The 19,698-nt window shown below is 43.5% G+C and overlaps 17 non-coding genes across 17 annotated transcripts; all 17 read left to right on the plus strand.

Annotated features, from left to right (window-relative positions):
• Positions 1–193: 193 nt before the first annotated feature.
• On the plus strand, positions 194–312 carry LOC136725110 (5S ribosomal RNA). Its single transcript, XR_010807488.1, has one exon. It is a non-coding gene; the product is annotated as a 5S ribosomal RNA (ribosomal RNA).
• A 1,057-nt stretch (positions 313–1,369) lies between these two features.
• On the plus strand, positions 1,370–1,488 carry LOC136725062 (5S ribosomal RNA). Its single transcript, XR_010807446.1, has one exon. It is a non-coding gene; the product is annotated as a 5S ribosomal RNA (ribosomal RNA).
• A 1,066-nt stretch (positions 1,489–2,554) lies between these two features.
• On the plus strand, positions 2,555–2,673 carry LOC136725059 (5S ribosomal RNA). The gene has a single exon (XR_010807444.1). It is a non-coding gene; the product is annotated as a 5S ribosomal RNA (ribosomal RNA).
• Positions 2,674–3,729: 1,056 nt separating this feature from the next.
• Positions 3,730–3,848, plus strand: LOC136725063 (5S ribosomal RNA). Its single transcript, XR_010807447.1, has one exon. It is a non-coding gene; the product is annotated as a 5S ribosomal RNA (ribosomal RNA).
• A 1,066-nt stretch (positions 3,849–4,914) lies between these two features.
• Positions 4,915–5,033, plus strand: LOC136725057 (5S ribosomal RNA). Its single transcript, XR_010807442.1, has one exon. It is a non-coding gene; the product is annotated as a 5S ribosomal RNA (ribosomal RNA).
• Positions 5,034–6,087: 1,054 nt separating this feature from the next.
• On the plus strand, positions 6,088–6,206 carry LOC136725119 (5S ribosomal RNA). The gene has a single exon (XR_010807496.1). It is a non-coding gene; the product is annotated as a 5S ribosomal RNA (ribosomal RNA).
• Positions 6,207–7,247: 1,041 nt separating this feature from the next.
• On the plus strand, positions 7,248–7,366 carry LOC136725114 (5S ribosomal RNA). The gene has a single exon (XR_010807492.1). It is a non-coding gene; the product is annotated as a 5S ribosomal RNA (ribosomal RNA).
• Positions 7,367–8,432: 1,066 nt separating this feature from the next.
• Positions 8,433–8,551, plus strand: LOC136725107 (5S ribosomal RNA). The gene has a single exon (XR_010807485.1). It is a non-coding gene; the product is annotated as a 5S ribosomal RNA (ribosomal RNA).
• A 1,066-nt stretch (positions 8,552–9,617) lies between these two features.
• LOC136725052 (5S ribosomal RNA) lies at positions 9,618–9,736 on the plus strand. Its single transcript, XR_010807437.1, has one exon. It is a non-coding gene; the product is annotated as a 5S ribosomal RNA (ribosomal RNA).
• Positions 9,737–10,791: 1,055 nt separating this feature from the next.
• LOC136725049 (5S ribosomal RNA) lies at positions 10,792–10,910 on the plus strand. Its single transcript, XR_010807435.1, has one exon. It is a non-coding gene; the product is annotated as a 5S ribosomal RNA (ribosomal RNA).
• A 1,066-nt stretch (positions 10,911–11,976) lies between these two features.
• LOC136725093 (5S ribosomal RNA) lies at positions 11,977–12,095 on the plus strand. The gene has a single exon (XR_010807473.1). It is a non-coding gene; the product is annotated as a 5S ribosomal RNA (ribosomal RNA).
• Positions 12,096–13,153: 1,058 nt separating this feature from the next.
• On the plus strand, positions 13,154–13,272 carry LOC136725106 (5S ribosomal RNA). The gene has a single exon (XR_010807484.1). It is a non-coding gene; the product is annotated as a 5S ribosomal RNA (ribosomal RNA).
• A 1,058-nt stretch (positions 13,273–14,330) lies between these two features.
• LOC136725118 (5S ribosomal RNA) lies at positions 14,331–14,449 on the plus strand. The gene has a single exon (XR_010807495.1). It is a non-coding gene; the product is annotated as a 5S ribosomal RNA (ribosomal RNA).
• Positions 14,450–15,504: 1,055 nt separating this feature from the next.
• LOC136725087 (5S ribosomal RNA) lies at positions 15,505–15,623 on the plus strand. The gene has a single exon (XR_010807467.1). It is a non-coding gene; the product is annotated as a 5S ribosomal RNA (ribosomal RNA).
• Positions 15,624–16,689: 1,066 nt separating this feature from the next.
• LOC136725100 (5S ribosomal RNA) lies at positions 16,690–16,808 on the plus strand. Its single transcript, XR_010807479.1, has one exon. It is a non-coding gene; the product is annotated as a 5S ribosomal RNA (ribosomal RNA).
• Positions 16,809–17,858: 1,050 nt separating this feature from the next.
• Positions 17,859–17,977, plus strand: LOC136725115 (5S ribosomal RNA). Its single transcript, XR_010807493.1, has one exon. It is a non-coding gene; the product is annotated as a 5S ribosomal RNA (ribosomal RNA).
• A 1,066-nt stretch (positions 17,978–19,043) lies between these two features.
• On the plus strand, positions 19,044–19,162 carry LOC136725056 (5S ribosomal RNA). Its single transcript, XR_010807441.1, has one exon. It is a non-coding gene; the product is annotated as a 5S ribosomal RNA (ribosomal RNA).
• The last annotated feature ends 536 nt before the right edge of the window (positions 19,163–19,698 follow it).

Here is a 19,698-nt window from a genome sequence, read left to right on the forward strand (position 1 = left end):
ATATAGTTCCGGTCTGGTGTGGCACCCCAGCTAACGCACAACGTTGCCACAACGTGGCGTGTTAGCAGGGACTGTCTGCGGCGCGCTGGTGTGTCCCGGGCTTTAGAGTAGAGAGACAGTTCAACTGTAAGTATGAACGGCAGAAACGGATATTGCCTTCCCTTTAAGTAGAGCGTCAGGAACAGCCTCCCTGGCTTATGGCCATACTAGCCTGAATACGCCCGATCTCGTCCGATCTCGGAAGCCAAGCAGGCTCGGGCCTGGTCAGTACTTGGATGGGAGACCGCCTGGGAATACCAGGTGCTGTAAGCTTTTGCACACCAGAGGGCGACAAATCACGAGTTTTAACTTTGGATACACGCAATTTCATCATTATTTCAGATTTGACTTCCCCAAATACACAGGCATACAATAGATCTTGTTCTCCAACGTAAACGGTCCCTAGTAACTAGGGTACATTCGTAAATAAATTGAGCATCATGGCTAGAAGTGACTAAATGTTGCCTAATCTTTCTCATCGAGAAATGACACAATTACAGCAACACAAAAAGGAACTCCACCGGACAAAGTTCAGTGCTCACAAGGAGCCTCATTCAACACACACGGTTCCATTCCCATTCATGCAAAGCACGAAAGTGTAAAACTTGGGAACATACTTGAGAGCAAAGATCACATTCAATCTCATTCAAGGCACGGATGTGAATGCAACGGGATGAAATTACTGAAATGATGCCTGCCCTCGAACTGTGATGATGGACTACCCGACTCGCCAATAATATTGGGTTCTGGTGTATTGAAATACAGGAGCTGCTGGATTTGTGTGTTTTCTTACCCCCTCACCATAGTTTGTCAAATGTTTAAACAACTGAACTTATATTCAAGGTTTGTTTCTCTTCATATGTTTTACTGGTTTACATTTGTCTCAGCAACCTGTTGAATGATTCTTCTGCTTTCAAAACAAAATGACAACAGGATGAATGCACACACTTGAAAATACAATACATGCAATGTTATGCATCATAGTGATGCAACCTCCTTTCAGTTTCATACTGCATGTCAATTGAAATCCTTACTGAAATGCACACCTTCTCAAGATTGCGCTTGACTGGCGTGTCAGGCACTCAATTACAGCTGTTTTATCAAGACAATGTGTTCGTTTTGTAATATATAGTTCCGGTCTGGTGTGGCACCCCAGCTAACGCACAACGTTGCCACAATGTTGCCACAACGTGGCGTGTTAGCAGGGACTGTCTGCGGCGCGCTGGTGTGTCCCGGGCTTTAGAGTAGAGAGACAGTTCAACTGTAAGTATGAACGGCAGAAACGGATATTGCCTTCCCTTTAAGTAGAGCGTCAGGGACAGCCTCCCTGGCTTACAGCCATACTAGCCTGAATACGCCCGATCTCGTCCGATCTCGGAAGCCAAGCAGGCTCGGGCCTGGTCAGTACTTGGATGGTAGACCGCCTGGAAATACCAGGTGCTGTAAGCTTTTGCACCTTTTACACACCAGAGGGCGACAAATCACGAGTCTTAACTTTTGATACACACAATTTCATCATTATTTCAGATTTGACTTCCCCAAATACACAGGCATACAATAGATCTTGTTCTCCAACGTAAACGGTCCCTAGTAACTAGGGTACATTCGTAAATAAATTGAGCATCATGGCTAGAAGTGACTAAATGTTGCCTAATCTTTCTCATCGAGAAATGACACAATTACAGCAACACAAAAAGGAACTCCACCGGACAAAGTTCAGTGCTCACAAGGAGCCTCATTCAACACACACGGTTCCATTCCCATTCATGCAAAGCACAAAAGTGTAAAACTTGGGAACATACTTGAGAGCAAAGATCACATTCAATCTCATTCAAGGCACGGATGTGAATGCAACGGGATGAAATTACTGAAATGATGCCTGCCCTCGAACTGTGATGATGGACTACCCGACTCGCCAATAATATTGGGTTCCGGTGTATTGAAATACAGGAGCTGCTGGATTTGTGTGTTTTCTTACCCCCTCACCATAGTTTGTCAATTGTTTAAACAACTGAACTTATATTCAAGGTTTGTTTCTCTTCATATGTTTTACTGGTTTACATTTGTCTCAGCAACCTGTTGAATGATTCTTGTGCTTTCATAACAAAATGACAACAGGATGAATGCACACACTTGAAAATACAATACATGCAATGTTATGCATCATAGTGATGCAACCTCCTTTCAGTTTCATACTGCATGTCAATTGAAATCCTTACTGAAATGCACACCATCTCAAGATTGCGCTTGACTGGCAAGTCAGGCACTCAATTACAGCTGTTTTATCAAGACAATGTGTTCGTTTTGTAAAATATAGTTCCGGTCTGGTGTGGCACCCCAGCTAACGCACAACGTTGCCACAACGTTGCCACAACGTGGCGTGTTAGCAGGGACTGTCTGCAGCGCGCTGGTGTGTCCCGGGCTTTAGAGTAGAGAGACAGTTCAACTGTAAGTATGAACGGCAGAAACGGATATTGCCTTCCCTTTAAGTAGAGCGTCAGGGACAGCCTCCCTGGCTTACGGCCATACTAGCCTGAATACGCCCGATCTCGTCCGATCTCGGAAGCCAAGCAGGCTCGGGTCTGGTCAGTACTTGGATGGGAGACCGCCTTGGAATACCAGGTGCTGTAAGCTTCTGCACCTTTTTCACACCAGAGGGCGACAAATCACGAGTTTTAACTTTGGATACACACAATTTCATCATTATTTCAGATTTTACTTCCCCAAATACACAGGCATACAATAGATCTTGTTCTCCAACGTAAACGGTCCCTAGTAACTAGGGTACATTCGTAAATAAATTGAGCATCATGGCTAGAAGTGACTAAATGTTGCCTAATCTTTCTCATCGAGTAATGACACAATTACAGCAACACAAAAAGGAACTCCACCGGACAAAGTTCAGTGCTCACAAGGAGCCTCATTCAACACACACGGTTCCATTCCCATTCATGCAAAGCACGAAAGTGTAAAACTTGGGAACATACTTGAGAGCAAAGATCACATTCAATCTCATTCAAGGCACGGATGTGAATGCAACGGGATGAAATTACTGAAATGATGCCTGCCCTCGAGCTGTGATGATGGACTACCCGACTCGCCAATAATATTGGGTTCTGGTGTATTGAAATACAGGAGCTGCTGGATTTGTGTGTTTTATTACCCCCTCACCATAGTTTGTCAAATGTTTAAACAACTGAACTTATATTCAAGGTTTGTTTCTCTTCATATGTTTTACTGGTTTACATTTGTCTCAGCAACCTGTTGAATGATTCTTCTGCTTTCAAAACAAAATGACAACAGGATGAATGCACACACTTGAAAATACAATACATGCAATGTTATGCATCATAGTGATGCAACCTCCTTTCAGTTTCATACTGCATGTCAATTAAAATCCTTACTGAAATGCACACCTTCTCAAGATTGCGCTTGACTGGCGTGTCAGGCACTCAATTACAGCTGTTTTATCAAGACAATGTGTTTTTTTTTGTAAAATATAGTTCCGGTCTGGTGTGGCACCCCAGCTAACGCACAACGTTGCCACAACATGGCGTGTTAGCAGGGACTGTCTGCGGCGCGCTGCTGTGTCCCGGGCTTTAGAGTAGAGAGACAGTTCAACTGTAAGTATGAACGGCAGAAACGGATATTGCCTTCCCTTTAAGTAGAGCATCAGGGACAGCCTCCCTGGCTTACGGCCATACTAGCCTGAATACGCCCGATCTCGTCCGATCTCGGAAACCAAGCAGGCTCGGGCCTGGTCGGTACTTGGATGGGGGACCGCCTGGGAATACCAGGTGCTGTAAGCTTTTGCACCTTTTACACACCAGAGGGCGACAAATCACGAGTTTTAACTTTGGATACACACAATTTCATCATTATTTCAGATTTTACTTCCCCAAATACACAGGCATACAATAGATCTTGTTCTCCAATGTAAACGGTCCCTAGTAACTAGGGTACATTCGTAAATAAATTGAGCATCATGGCTAGAAGTGACTAAATGTTGCCTAATCTTTCTCATCAAGAAATGACACAATTACAGCAACACAAAAAGGAACTCCACCGGACAAAGTTCAGTGCTCACAAGGAGCCTCATTCAACACACACGGTTCCATTCCCATTCATGCAAAGCACGAAAGTGTAAAACTTGGGAACATACTTGAGAGCAAAGATCACATTCAATCTCATTCAAGGCACGGATGTGAATGCAACGGGATGAAATTACTGAAATGATGCCTGCCCTCGAACTGTGATGATGGACTACCCGACTCACCAATAATATTGGCTTCTGGTGTATTGAAGTACAGGAGCTGCTGGATTTGTGTGTTTTCTTACCCCCTCACCATAGTTTGTCAAATGTTTAAACAACTGAACTTATATTCAAGGTTTGTTTCTCTTCATATGTTTTACTGGTTTACATTTGTCTCAGCAACCTGTTGAATGATTCTTCTGCTTTCAAAACAAAATGACAACAGGATGAATGCACACACTTGAAAATACAATACATGCAATGTTATGCATCATAGTGATGCAACCTCCTTTCAGTTTCATACTGCATGTCAATTGAAATCCTTACTGAAATGTACACCTTCTCAAGATTGCGCTTGACTGGCGTGTCAGGCACTCAATTACAGCTGTTTTATCAAGACAATGTGTTCGTTTTGTAAAATATAGTTCCGGTCTGGTGTGGCACCCCAGCTAACGCACAACGTTGCCACAACGTTGCCACAACGTGGCGTGTTAGCAGGGACTGTCTTTTCTTCGCCGGTGTGTCCCGGACTTTAGAGTAGAGAGACAGTTCAACTGCAAGTATGAGCGGCAGAAACGGATATTGCCTTCCCTTTAAGTAGTGCGTCAGGGACAGCCTCTCTGGCTTACGGCCATACTAGCCTGAATACGCCCGATCTCGTCCGATCTCAGAAGCTAAGCAGGCTCTGGCCTGGTTAGTACTTGGATGGGAGACTGCCTGGGAATACCAGGTGCTGTAAGCTTTTGCATCTTTTACACACCAGAGGGCGACAAATCACGAGTTTTAACTTTGGATACACGCAATTTCATCATTATTTCAGATTTTACTTCCCCAAATACACAGGCATACAATAGATCTTGTTCTCCAACGTAAACGGTCCCTAGTAACTAGCGTACATTCGTAAATAAATTGAGCATCATGGCTAGAAGTGACTAAATGTTGCCTAATCTTTCTCATCAAGAAATGACACAATTACAGCAACACAAAAAGGAACTCCACTGGACAAAGTTCAGTGCTCACAAGGAGCTTCATTCAACACACACGGTTCCATTCCCATTCATGCAAAGCATGAAAGTGTAAAACTTGGAAATATACTTGAGAGTAAAGATCACATTCAATCTCATTCAAGGCACGGATGTGAATGCAACGGGATGAAATTACTGAAATGATGCCTGCCCTCGAACTGTGATGATGGACTGCCCGACTCGCCAATAATATTGGGTTTTGGTGTATTGAAATACAGGAGCTGCTGGATTTGTGTGTTTTCTTACCCCCTCACCATAGTTTGTCAAATGTTTAAACAACTGAACTTATATTCAAGGTTTGTTTCTCTTCATATGTTTTACTGGTTAAATTTGTCTCAGCAACCTGTTGAATGATTCTTCTGCTTTCAAATTAAAATGACAACAGGATGAATGCACACACATGAAAATACAATACATGCAATGTTATGCATCATAGTGATGCAACCTCCTTTCAGTTTCATACTGCATGTCAATTGAAATCCTTACTGAAATGCACACCTTCTCAAGATTGCGCTTGACTGGCGTGTCAGGCACTCAATTACAGCTGTTTTATCAAGACAATGTGTTCGTTTTGTAAAATATAGTTCCGGTCTGGTGTGGCACCCCAGCTAACGCACAACGTTGCCACAACGTTTCGTGTTAGCAGGGACTGTCTACGGCGCGCTGGTGTGTCCCGGACTTTAGAGTAGAGAGACAGTTCAACTGCAAGTATGAGCGGCAGAAACGGATATTGCCTTCCCTTTAAGTAGAGCGTCAGGGACAGCCTCCCTGGCTTACGGCCATACTAGCCTGAATACGCCCGGTCTCGTCCGATCTCGGAAGCTAAGCAGGCTCGGGCCTGGTCAGTACTTGAATGGGAGACCGCCTGGGAATACCAGGTGCTGTAAGCTTTTGCACACCAGAGGGCGACAAATCACGAGTTTTAACTTTGGATACACGCAATTTCATCATTATTTCAGATTTGACTTCCCCAAATACACAGGCATACAATAGATCTTGTTCTCCAACGTAAACGGTCCCTAGTAACTAGGGTACATTCGTAAATAAATTGAGCATCATGGCTAGAAGTGACTAAATGTTGCCTAATCTTTCTCATCGAGAAATGACACAATTACAGCAACACAAAAAGGAACTCCACCGGACAAAGTTCAGTGCTCACAAGGAGCCTCATTCAACACACACGGTTCCATTCCCATTCATGCAAAGCACGAAAGTGTAAAACTTGGGAACATACTTGAGAGCAAAGATCACATTCAATCTCATTCAAGGCACGGATGTGAATGCAACGGGATGAAATTACTGAAATGATGCCTGCCCTCGAACTGTGATGATGGACTACCCGACTCGCCAATAATATTGGCTTCTGGTGTATTGAAATACAGGAGCTGCTGGATTTGTGTCATTTCTTACCCCCTCACCATAGTTTGTCAAATGTTTAAACAACTGAACTTATATTCAAGGTTTGTTTCTCTTCATATGTTTTACTGGTTTACATTTGTCTCAGCAACCTGTTGAATGATTCTTCTGCTTTCAAAACAAAATGACAACAGGATGAATGCACACACTTGAAAATACAATACATGCAATGTTATGCATCATAGTGATGCAACCTCCTTTCAGTTTCATACTGCATGTCAATTGAAATCCTTACTGAAATGCACACCTTCTCAAGATTGCGCTTGAATGGCGTGTCAGGCACTCAATTACAGCTGTTTTATCAAGACAATGTGTTCGTTTTGTAATACATAGGTCTGGTGTGGCACCCCAGCTAACGCACAACGTTGCCACAACGTTTCGTGTTAGCAGGGACTGTCTGCGGCGTGCTGGTGTGTCCCGGACTTTAGAGTAGAGAGACAGTTCAACTGTAAGTATGAGCGGCAGAAACGGATATTGCCTTCCCTTTAAGTAGAGCGTCAGGGACAGCCTCCCTGGCTTACGGCCATACTAGCCTGAATACGCCCGATCTCGTCCGATCTCGGAAACTAAGCAGGCTCGGGCCTGGTCAGTACTTGGATGGGAGACCGCCTGGGAATACCAGGTGCTGTAAGCTTTTGCATCTTTTACACACCAGAGGGCGACAAATCACGAGTTTTAACTTTGGATACACGCAATTTCATCATTATTTCAGATTTGACTTCCCCAAATACACAGGCATACAATAGATCTTGTTCTCCAATGTAAACGGTCCCTAGTAACTAGGGTACATTCGTAAATAAATTGAGCATCATGGCTAGAAGTGACTAAATGTTGCCTAATCTTTCTCATCGAGAAATGACACAATTACAGCAACACAAAAAGGAACTCCACCGGACAAAGTTCAGTGCTCACAAGGAGCCTCATTCAACACACACGGTTCCATTCCCATTCATGCAAAGCACGAAAGTGTAAAACTTGGGAACATACTTGAGAGCAAAGATCACATTCAATCTCATTCAAGGCACGGATGTGAATGCAACGGGATGAAATTACTGAAATGATGCCTGCCCTCGAACTGTGATGATGGACTACCCGACTCGCCAATAATATTGGGTTCTGGTGTATTGAAATACAGGAGCTGCTGGATTTGTGTGTTTTCTTACCCCCTCACCATAGTTTGTCAAATGTTTAAACAACTGAACTTATATTCAAGGTTTGTTTCTCTTCATATGTTTTACTGGTTTACATTTGTCTCAGCAACCTGTTGAATGATTCTTCTGCTTTCAAAACAAAATGACAACAGGATGAATGCACACACTTGTAAAAACAATACATGCAATGTTATGCATCATAGTGATGCAACCTCCTTTCAGTTTCATACTGCATGTCAATTGAAATCCTTACTGAAATGCACACCTTCTCAAGATTGCGCTTGACTGGCGTGTCAGGCACTCAATTACAGCTGTTTTATCAAGACAATGTGTTCGTTTTGTAATATATAGTTCCGGTCTGGTGTGGCACCCCAGCTAACGCACAACGTTGCCACAATGTTGCCACAACGTGGCGTGTTAGCAGGGACTGTCTGCGGCGCGCTGGTGTGTCCCGGGCTTTAGAGTAGAGAGACAGTTCAACTGTAAGTATGAACGGCAGAAACGGATATTGCCTTCCCTTTAAGTAGAGCGTCAGGGACAGCATTCCTAGCTCACGGCCATACTAGCCTGAATACGCCCGATCTCGTCCGATCTCGGAAGCTAAGCAGGCTCGGGCCTGGTCAGTACTTGGATGGGAGACCGCCTGGGAATACCAGGTGCTGTAAGCTTTTGCATCTTTTACACACCAGAGGGCGACATATCACGAGTTTTAACTTTGGATACACGCAATTTCATCATTATTTCAGATTTGACTTCCCCAAATACACAGGCATACAATAGATCTTGTTCTCCAATGTAAACGGTCCCTAGTAACTAGGGTACATTCATAAATAAATTGAGCATCATGGCTAGAAGTGACTAAATGTTGCCTAATCTTTCTCATCGAGAAATGACAGAATTACAGCAACACAAAAAGGAACTCCACCGGACAAAGTTCAGTGCTCACAAGGAGCCTCATTCAACACACACGGTTCCATTCCCATTCATGCAAAGCACGAAAGTGTAAAACTTGGGAACATACTTGAGAGCAAAGATCACATTCAATCTCATTCAAGGCACGGATGTGAATGCAACAAGATGAAATTACTGAAATGATGCCTGCCCTCGAACTGTGATGATGGACTACCCGACTCGCCAATAATATTGGGTTCTGGTGTATTGAAATACAGGAGCTGCTGGATTTGTGTGTTTTCTTACCCCCTCACCATAGTTTGTCAAATGTTTAAACAAGTGAACTTATATTCAAGGTTTGTTTCTCTTCATATGTTTTACTGGTTTACATTTGTCTCAGCAACCTGTTGAATGATTCTTCTGCTTTCAAAACAAAATGACAACAGGATGAATGCACACACTTGAAAATACAATACATGCAATGTTATGCATCATAGTGATGCAACCTCCTTTCAGTTTCATACTGCATGTCAATTTAAATCCTTACTGAAATGCACACCTTCTCAAGATTGCGCTTGACTGGCGTGTCAGGCACTCAATTACAGCTGTTTTATCAAGACAATGTGTTCGTTTTGTAATATATAGTTCCGGTCTGGTGTGGCACCCCAGCTAACGCACAACGTTGCCACAATGTTGCCACAACGTGGCGTGTTAGCAGGGACTGTCTGCGGCGCGCTGGTGTGTCCCGGGCTTTAGAGTAGAGAGACAGTTCAACTGTAAGTATGAACGGCAGAAACGGATATTGCCTTCCCTTTAAGTAGAGCGTCAGGGACAGCCTCCCTGGCTTACGGCCATACTAGCCTGAATACGCCCGATCTCGTCCGATCTCGGAAGCTAAGCAGGCTTGGGCCTGGTCAGTACTTGGATGGGAGACTGCCTGGAAATACCAGGTGCTGTAAGCTTTTGCATCTTTTACACACCAGAGGGCGACAAATCACGAGTTTTAACTTTGGATACACGCAATTTCATCATTATTTCAGATTTGACTTCCCCAAATACACAGGCATACAATAGATCTTGTTCTCCAACGTAAACGGTCCCTAGTAACTAGGGTACATTCGTAAATAAATTGAGCATCATGGCTAGAAGTGACTAAATGTTGCCTAATCTTTCTCATCGAGAAATGACACAATTACAGCAACACAAAAAGGAACTCCACCGGACAAAGTTCAGTGCTCACAAGGAGCTTCATTCAACACATACGGTTCCATTCCCATTCATGCAAAGCACGAAAGTGTAAAACTTGGGAACATACTTGAGAGCAAAGATCACATTCAATCTCATTCAAGGCACGGATGTGAATGCAACGGGATGAAATTACTGAAATTATGCCTGCCCTCGAACTGTGATGATGGACTACCCGACTCGCCAATAATATTGGGTTCTGGTGTATTGAAGTACAGGAGCTGCTGGATTTGTGTGTTTTCTTACCCCCTCACCATAGTTTGTCAAATGTTTAAACAACTGAACTTATATTCAAGGTTTGTTTCTCTTCATATGTTTTACTGGTTTACATTTGTCTCAGCAACCTGTTGAATGATTCTTCTGCTTTCAAAACAAAATGACAACAGGATGAATGCACACACTTGAAAATACAATACATGCAATGTTATGCATCATAGTGATGCAACCTCCTTTCAGTTTCATACTGCATGTCAATTGAAATCCTTACTGAAATGCACACCTTCTCAAGATTGCGCTTGACTGGCGTGTCAGGCACTCAATTACAGCTGTTTTATCAAGACAATGTGTTCGTTTTGTAATATATAGTTCCGGTCTGGTGTGGCACCCCAGCTAACGCACAACGTTGCCACAACGTTTCGTGTTAGCAGGGACTGTCTGCGGCGCGCTGGTGTGTCCCGGACTTTAGAGTAGAGAGACAGTTCAATTGCAAGTATGAGCGGCAGAAACGGATATTGCCTTCCCTTTAAGTAGAGCGTCAGGGACAGCCTCTCTGGCTTACGGCCATACTAGCCTGAATACGCCCGATCTCATCCGATCTCGGAAGCTAAGCAGGCTCGGGCCTGGTCAGTACTTGGATGGGAGACCGCCTGGGAATACCAGGTGCTGTAAGCTTTTGCATCTTTTACACACCAGAGGGCGACAAATCACGAGTTTTAACTTTGGATACACGCAATTTCATCATTATTTCAGATTTGACTTCCCCAAATACACAGGCATACAATAGATCTTGTTCTCCAACGTAAACGGTCCCTAGTAACTAGTGTACATTCGTAAATAAATTGAGCATCATGGCTAGAAGTGACTAAATGTTGCCTAATCTTTCTCATCGAGAAATGACACAATTACAGCAACACAAAAAGGAACTCCACCGGACAAAGTTCAGTGCTCACAAGGAGCCTCATTCAACACACACGGTTCCATTCCCATTCATGCAAAGCACGAAAGTGTAAAACTTGGGACAATACTTGAGAGCAAAGATCACATTCAATCTCATTCAAGGCACGGATGTGAATGCAACGGGATGAAATTACTGAAATGATGCCTGCCCTCGAACTGTGATGATGGACTACCCGACTCGCCAATAATATTGGGTTCTGGTGTATTGAAATACAGGAGCTGCTGGATTTGTGTGTTTTCTTACCCCCTCACCATAGTTTGTCAAATGTTTAAACAACTGAACTTATATTCAAGGTTTGTTTCTCTTCATATGTTTTACTGGTTTACATTTGTCTCAGCAACCTGTTGAATGATTCTTCTGCTTTCAAAACAAAATGACAACAGGATGAATGCACACACTTGAAAATACAATACATGCAATGTTATGCATCATAGTGATGCAACCTCCTTTCAGTTTCATACTGCATGTCAATTGAAATCCTTACTGAAATGCACACCTTCTCAAGATTGCGCTTGACTGGCGTGTCAGGCACTCAATTACAGCTGTTTTATCAAGACAATGTGTTCGTTTTGTAATATATAGTTCCGGTCTGGTGTGGCACCCCAGCTAACGCACAACGTTGCCACAATGTTGCCACAACGTGGCGTGTTAGCAGGGACTATCTGCGGCGCGCTGCTGTGTCCCGGGCTTTAGAGTAGAGAGACAGTTCAACTGTAAGTATGAACGGCAGAAACGGATATTGCCTTCCCTTTAAGTAGAGCGTCAGGGACAGCCTTTCTGGCTTACGGCCATACTAGCCTGAATACGCCCGATCTCGTCCGATCTCGGAAGCTAAGCAGGCTCGGGCCTGGTCAGTACTTGGATGGGAGACCGCCTGGGAATACCAGGTGCTGTAAGCTTTTGCATCTTTTACACACCAGAGGGCGACAAATCACGAGTTTTAACTTTGGATACACGCAATTTCATCATTATTTCAGATTTGACTTCCCCAAATACACAGGCATACAATAGATCTTGTTCTCCAACGTAAACGGTCCCTAGTAACTAGGGTACATTCATAAATAAATTGAGCATCATGGCTAGAAGTGACTAAATGTTGCCTAATCTTTCTCATCGAGAAATGACACAATTACAGCAACACAAAAAGGAACTCCACCGGACAAAGTTCAGTGCTCACAAGGAGCCTCATTCAACACACACGGTTCCATTCCCATTCATGCAAAGCACGAAAGTGTAAAACTTGGGAACATACTTGAGAGCAAAGATCACATTCAATCTCATTCAAGGCACGGATGTGAATGCAACGGGATGAAATTACTGAAATGATGCCTGCCCTCGAACTGTGATGATGGACTACCCGACTCGCCAATAATATTGGGTTCTGGTGTATTGAAATACAGGAGCTGCTGGATTTGTGTGTTTTCTTACCCCCTCACCATAGTTTGTCAAATGTTTAAACAACTGAACTTATATTCAAGGTTTGTTTCTCTTCATATGTTTTACTGGTTTACATTTGTCTCAGCAACCTCAGCAAAAATGATTCTTCTACTTTCAAAACAAAATGACAACAGGATGAATGCACACACTTGAAAATACAATACATGCAATGTTATGCATCATAGTGATGCAACCTCCTTTCAGTTTCATACTGCATGTCAATTGAAATCCTTACTGAAATGCACACCTTCTCAAGATTGCGCTTGACTGGCGTGTCAGGCACTCAATTACAGCTGTTTTATCAAGACAATGTGTTCGTTTTGTAATATATAGTTCCGGTCTGGTGTGGCACCCCAGCTAACGCACAACGTTGCCACAACGTTTCGTGTTAGCAGGGACTGTCTGCGGCGCGCTGGTGTGTCCCGGACTTTAGAGTAGAGAGACAGTTCAACTGCAAGTATGAGCGGCAGAAACGGATATTGCCTTCCCTTTAAGTAGAGCGTCAGGGACAGCCTCCCTGGCTTACGGCCATACTAGCCTGAATACGCCCGATCTCGTCCGATCTCGGAAGCTAAGCAGGCTCGGGCCTGGTCAGTACTTGGATGGGAGACCGCCTGGGAATACCAGGTGCTGTAAGCTTTTGCATCTTTTACACACCAGAGGGCGACAAATCACGAGTTTTAACTTTGGATACACGCAATTTCATCATTATTTCAGATTTGACTTCCCCAAATACACAGGCATACAATAGATCTTGTTCTCCAACGTAAACGGTCCCTAGTAACTAGGGTACATTCGTAAATAAATTGAGCATCATGGCTAGAAGTGACTAAATGTTGCCTAATCTTTCTCATCGAGAAATTACACAATTACAGCAACACAAAAAGGAACTCCACCGGACAAAGTTCAGTGCTCACAAGGAGCCTCATTCAACACACACGGTTCCATTCCCATTCATGCAAAGCACGAAAGTGTAAAACTTGGGAACATACTTGAGAGCAAAGATCACATTCAATCTCATTCAAGGCACGGATGTGAATGCAACGGGATGAAATTACTGAAATGATGCCTGCCCTCGAACTGTGATGATGGACTACCCGACTCGCCAATAATATTGGGTTCTGGTGTATTGAAATACAGGAGCTGCTGGATTTGTGTGTTTTCTTACCCCCTCACCATAGTTTGTCAAATGTTTAAACAACTGAACTTATATTCAAGGTTTGTTTCTCTTCATATGTTTTACTGGTTTACATTTGTCTCAGCAACCTCAGCAAAAATGATTCTTCTACTTTCAAAACAAAATGACAACAGGATGAATGCACACACTTGAAAATACAATACATGCAATGTTATGCATCATAGTGATGCAACCTCCTTTCAGTTTCATACTGCATGTCAATTGAAATCCTTACTGAAATGCACACCTTCTCAAGATTGCGCTTGACTGGCGTGTCAGGCACTCAATTACAGCTGTTTTATCAAGACAATGTGTTCGTTTTGTAATATATAGTTCCGGTCTGGTGTGGCACCCCAGCTAACGCACAACGTTGCCACAACGTTTCGTGTTAGCAGGGACTGTCTGCGGCGCGCTGGTGTGTCCCGGACTTTAGAGTAGAGAGACAGTTCAACTGCAAGTATGAGCGGCAGAAACGGATATTGCCTTCCCTTTAAGTAGAGCGTCAGGGACAGCCTCCCTGGCTTACGGCCATACTAGCCTGAATACGCCCGATCTCGTCCGATCTCGGAAGCTAAGCAGGCTCGGGCCTGGTCAGTACTTGGATGGGAGACCGCCTGGGAATACCAGGTGCTGTAAGCTTTTGCATCTTTTACACACCAGAGGGCGACAAATCACGAGTTTTAACTTTGGATACACGCAATTTCATCATTATTTCAGATTTGACTTCCCCAAATACACAGGCATACAATAGATCTTGTTCTCCAACGTAAACGGTCCCTAGTAACTAGGGTACATTCGTAAATAAATTGAGCATCATGGCTAGAAGTGACTAAATGTTGCCTAATCTTTCTCATCGAGAAATTACACAATTACAGCAACACAAAAAGGAACTCCACCGGACAAAGTTCAGTGCTCACAAGGAGCCTCATTCAACACACACGGTTCCATTCCCATTCATGCAAAGCACGAAAGTGTAAAACTTGGGAACATACTTGAGAGCAAAGATCACATTCAATCTCATTCAAGGCACGGATGTGAATGCAACGGGATGAAATTACTGAAATGATGCCTGCCCTCGAACTGTGATGATGGACTACCCGACTCGCCAATAATATTGGGTTCTGGTGTATTGAAATACAGGAGCTGCTGGATTTGTGTGTTTTCTTACCCCCTCACCATAGTTTGTCAAATGTTTAAACAACTGAACTTATATTCAAGGTTTGTTTCTCTTCATATGTTTTACTGGTTTACATTTGTCTCAGCAACCTGTTGAATGATTCTTCTGCTTTCAAAACAAAATGACAACAGGATGAATGCACACACTTGAAAATACAATACATGCAATGTTATGCATCATAGTGATGCAACCTCCTTTCAGTTTCATACTGCATGTCAATTGAAATCCTTACTGAAATGCACACCTTCTCAAGATTGCGCTTGACTGGCGTGTCAGGCACTCAATTACAGCTGTTTTATCAAGACAATGTGTTCGTTTTGTAATATATAGTTCCGGTCTGGTGTGGCACCCCAGCTAACGTACAACGTTGCCACAACGTTTCGTGTTAGCAGGGACTGTCTGCGGCGCGCTGGTGTGTCCCGGACTTTAGAGTAGAGAGACAGTTCAACTGCAAGTATGAGCGGCAGAAACGGATATTGCCTTCCCTTTAAGTAGAGCGTCAGGGACAGCCTCCCTGGCTTACGGCCATACTAGCCTGAATACGCCCGATCTCGTCCGATCTCGGAAGCTAAGCAGGCTCGGGCCTGGTCAGTACTTGGATGGGAGACCACCTGGGAAAACCAGGTGCTGTAAGCTTTTGCATCTTTTACACACCAGAGGGCGACAAATCACGAGTTTTAACTTTGGATACACGCAATTTCATCATTATTTCAGATTTGACTTCCCCAAATACACAGGCATACAATAGATCTTGTTCTCCAACGTAAACGGTCCCTAGTAACTAGGGTACATTCGTAAATAAATTGAGCATCATGGCTAGAAGTGACTAAATGTTGCCTAATCTTTCTCATCGAGAAATGACACAATTACAGCAACACAAAAAGGAACTCCACCGGACAGAGTTCAGTGCTCACAAGGAGCCTCATTCAACACACACGGTTCCATTCCCATTCATGCAAAGCACGAAAGTGTAAAACTTGGGAACATACTTGAGAGCAAAGATCACATTCAATCTCATTCAAGGCACGGATGTGAATGCAACGGGATGAAATTACTGAAATGATGCCTGCCCTCGAACTGTGATGATGGACTACCCGACTCGCCAATAATATTGGCTTCTGGTGTATTGAAATACAGGAGCTGCTGGATTTGTGTCATTTCTTACCCCCTCACCATAGTTTGTCAAATGTTTAAACAACTGAACTTATATTCAAGGTTTGTTTCTCTTCATATGTTTTACTGGTTTACATTTGTCTCAGCAACCTGTTGAATGATTCTTCTGCTTTCAAAACAAAATGACAACAGGATGAATGCACACACTTGAAAATACAATACATGCAATGTTATGCATCATAGTGATGCAACCTCCTTTCAGTTTCATACTGCATGTCAATTGAAATCCTTACTGAAATGCACACCTTCTCAAGATTGCGCTTGACTGGCGTGTCAGGCACTCAATTACAGCTGTTTTATCAAGACAATGTGTTCGTTTTGTAAAATATAGTTCCGGTCTGGTGTGGCACCCCAGCTAACGCACAACGTTGCCACAATGTTGCCACAACGTGGCGTGTTAGCAGGGACTGTCTGCGGCGCGCTGGTGTGTCCCGGGCTTTAGAGTAGAGAGACAGTTCAACTGTAAGTATGAACGGCAGAAACGGATATTGCCTTCCCTTTAAGTAGAGCGTCAGGGACAGCCTCCCTGGCTTACGGCCATACTAGCCTGAATACGCCCGATCTCGTCCGATCTCGGAAGCCAAGCAGGCTCGGGCCTGGTCAGTACTTGGATGGGAGACCGCCTGGGAATACCAGGTGCTGTAAGCTTTTGCATCTTTTACACACCAGAGGGCGACAAATCACGAGTTTTAACTTTGGATACACGCAATTTCATCATTATTTCAGATTTGACTTCCCCAAATACACAGGCATACAATAGATCTTGTTCTCCAACGTAAACGGTCCCTAGTAACTAGGGTACATTCGTAAATAAATTGAGCATCATGGCTAGAAGTGACTAAATGTTGCCTAATCTTTCTCATCGAGAAATGACACAATTACAGCAACACAAAAAGGAACTCCACCGGACAAAGTTCAGTGCTCACAAGGAGCCTCATTCAACACACACGGTTCCATTCCCATTCATGCAAAGCACGAAAGTGTAAAACTTGGGAACATACTTGAGAGCAAAGATCACATTCAATCTCATTCAAGGCACGGATGTGAATGCAACGGGATGAAATTACTGAAATGATGCCTGCCCTCGAACTGTGATGATGGACTACCCGACTCGCCAATAATATTGGGTTCTGGTGTATTGAAATACAGGAGCTGCTGGATTTGTGTGTTTTCTTACCCCCTCACCATAGTTTGTCAAATGTTTAAACAACTGAACTTATATTCAAGGTTTGTTTCTCTTCATATGTTTTACTGGTTTACATTTGTCTCAGCAACCTGTTGAATGATTCTTCTGCTTTCAAAACAAAATGACAACAGGATGAATGCACACACTTGAAAATACAATACATGCAATGTTATGCATCATAGTGATGCAACCTCCTTTCAGTTTCATACTGCATGTCAATTGAAATCCTTACTGAAATGCACACCTTCTCAAGATTGCGCTTGAATGGCGTGTCAGGCACTCAATTACAGCTGTTTTATCAAGACAATGTGTTCGTTTTGTAATACATAGGTCTGGTGTGGCACCCCAGCTAACGCACAACGTTGCCACAACGTTTCGTGTTAGCAGGGACTGTCTGCGGCGTGCTGGTGTGTCCCGGACTTTAGAGTAGAGAGACAGTTCAACTGTAAGTATGAGCGGCAGAAACGGATATTGCCTTCCCTTTAAGTAGAGCGTCAGGGACAGCCTCCCTGGCTTACGGCCATACTAGCCTGAATACGCCCGATCTCGTCCGATCTCGGAAACTAAGCAGGCTCGGGCCTGGTCAGTACTTGGATGGGAGACCGCCTGGGAATACCAGGTGCTGTAAGCTTTTGCATCTTTTACACACCAGAGGGCGACAAATCACGAGTTTTAACTTTGGATACACGCAATTTCATCATTATTTCAGATTTGACTTCCCCAAATACACAGGCATACAATAGATCTTGTTCTCCAATGTAAACGGTCCCTAGTAACTAGGGTACATTCGTAAATAAATTGAGCATCATGGCTAGAAGTGACTAAATGTTGCCTAATCTTTCTCATCGAGAAATGACACAATTACAGCAACACAAAAAGGAACTCCACCGGACAAAGTTCAGTGCTCACAAGGAGCCTCATTCAACACACACGGTTCCATTCCCATTCATGCAAAGCACGAAAGTGTAAAACTTGGGAACATACTTGAGAGCAAAGATCACATTCAATCTCATTCAAGGCACGGATGTGAATGCAACGGGATGAAATTACTGAAATGATGCCTGCCCTCGAACTGTGATGATGGACTACCCGACTCGCCAATAATATTGGGTTCTGGTGTATTGAAATACAGGAGCTGCTGGATTTGTGTGTTTTCTTACCCCCTCACCATAGTTTGTCAAATGTTTAAACAACTGAACTTATATTCAAGGTTTGTTTCTCTTCATATGTTTTACTGGTTTACATTTGTCTCAGCAACCTGTTGAATGATTCTTCTGCTTTCAAAACAAAATGACAACAGGATGAATGCACACACTTGTAAAAACAATACATGCAATGTTATGCATCATAGTGATGCAACCTCCTTTCAGTTTCATACTGCATGTCAATTGAAATCCTTACTGAAATGCACACCTTCTCAAGATTGCGCTTGACTGGCGTGTCAGGCACTCAATTACAGCTGTTTTATCAAGACAATGTGTTCGTTTTGTAATATATAGTTCCGGTCTGGTGTGGCACCCCAGCTAACGCACAACGTTGCCACAATGTTGCCACAACGTGGCGTGTTAGCAGGGACTGTCTGCGGCGCGCTGGTGTGTCCCGGGCTTTAGAGTAGAGAGACAGTTCAACTGTAAGTATGAACGGCAGAAACGGATATTGCCTTCCCTTTAAGTAGAGCGTCAGGGACAGCATTCCTAGCTTACGGCCATACTAGCCTGAATACGCCCGATCTCGTCCGATCTCGGAAGCTAAGCAGGCTCGGGCCTGGTCAGTACTTGGATGGGAGACCGCCTGGGAATACCAGGTGCTGTAAGCTTTTGCATCTTTTACACACCAGAGGGCGACATATCACGAGTTTTAACTTTGGATACACGCAATTTCATCATTATTTCAGATTTGACTTCCCCAAATACACAGGCATACAATAAATCTTGTTCTCCAATGTAAACGGTCCCTAGTAACTAGGGTACATTCATAAATAAATTGAGCATCATGGCTAGAAGTGACTAAATGTTGCCTAATCTTTCTCATCGAGAAATGACAGAATTACAGCAACACAAAAAGGAACTCCACCGGACAAAGTTCAGTGCTCACAAGGAGCCTCATTCAACACACACGGTTCCATTCCCATTCATGCAAAGCACGAAAGTGTAAAACTTGGGAACATACTTGAGAGCAAAGATCACATTCAATCTCATTCAGGCACGGATGTGAATGCAACAAGATGAAATTACTGAAATGATGCCTGCCCTCGAACTGTGATGATGGACTACCCGACTCGCCAATAATATTGGGTTCTGGTGTATTGAAATACAGGAGCTGCTGGATTTGTGTGTTTTCTTACCCCCTCAC

Source organism: Amia ocellicauda, unplaced genomic scaffold (genome assembly GCF_036373705.1).
Source record: "Amia ocellicauda isolate fAmiCal2 unplaced genomic scaffold, fAmiCal2.hap1 HAP1_SCAFFOLD_206, whole genome shotgun sequence".
NCBI classification, from domain to species: Eukaryota; Metazoa; Chordata; class Actinopteri; order Amiiformes; family Amiidae; genus Amia; species Amia ocellicauda.